The following is a 660-nucleotide window of genomic DNA, read 5'->3' as shown; positions in this document are numbered from 1 at the left end:
CACAAATTCATTAGAAATTGGCAGGGTAGGCTGAGGAAGTAGGTAGATGTAAAATGTCTGTAAATGGCGAAAGAACATAAACCCAAGACTGAATAAACGATGTTAAATATCCATGCCAAGGAGACAAAAATATGTTAGGATACAATTACCATTAAGACACCACAAGAAGGTCCGTATCCTGCCGTGATGACTAAAAAGAGTTGGTTATTAGCCACAATGTGTAGGCAGTCTCATGCCAACGGCCATACCACGTTGAGAACACCGCTTCTCGTCCGATCAGCGAAGTTAAGCAACGTTGGGTTTGGTTAGTACTTGGATGGGTGACCGCCTGGGAACACCAAATGCTGTTGGCAATAATGTTTTTTGTTTTGTTTTGTTTTGTTTCGTTTGTTTTTGTTTGAATGGCTGGCTGGCTGGCTCCACGGGAAATTCACGGAGTTGTGTGGAATAAGGCCTGGTAAAATGAATTAATATGTATGTCATGTTTAAAACAAACTCGCTTAATATAGTGTGTGAGGCTTTATACAAAAACAAACAACCAAAACAAAACATGTTGTATATATATATATATATATATATATATATATATATATATATATATATATATATATATATATATATATATATATATAGCTTAATCCGGGTTTGAACTCGCAACTC

The 660-nt window shown here is 35.9% G+C and overlaps 1 non-coding gene across 1 annotated transcript; it reads left to right on the top strand.

Annotated features, from left to right (window-relative positions):
• The first annotated feature begins 234 nt into the window (after positions 1–234).
• On the top strand, positions 235–353 carry LOC138361715 (5S ribosomal RNA). The gene has a single exon (XR_011227130.1). It is a non-coding gene; the product is annotated as a 5S ribosomal RNA (ribosomal RNA).
• The last annotated feature ends 307 nt before the right edge of the window (positions 354–660 follow it).

Source organism: Procambarus clarkii, unplaced genomic scaffold, assembly GCF_040958095.1.
Source record: "Procambarus clarkii isolate CNS0578487 unplaced genomic scaffold, FALCON_Pclarkii_2.0 HiC_scaffold_652, whole genome shotgun sequence".
Classification (NCBI taxonomy): Eukaryota; Metazoa; Arthropoda; class Malacostraca; order Decapoda; family Cambaridae; genus Procambarus; species Procambarus clarkii.
Note: the sequence above shows the minus strand (reverse complement) of the source record. Positions and strands in the feature narration are given on the sequence as shown.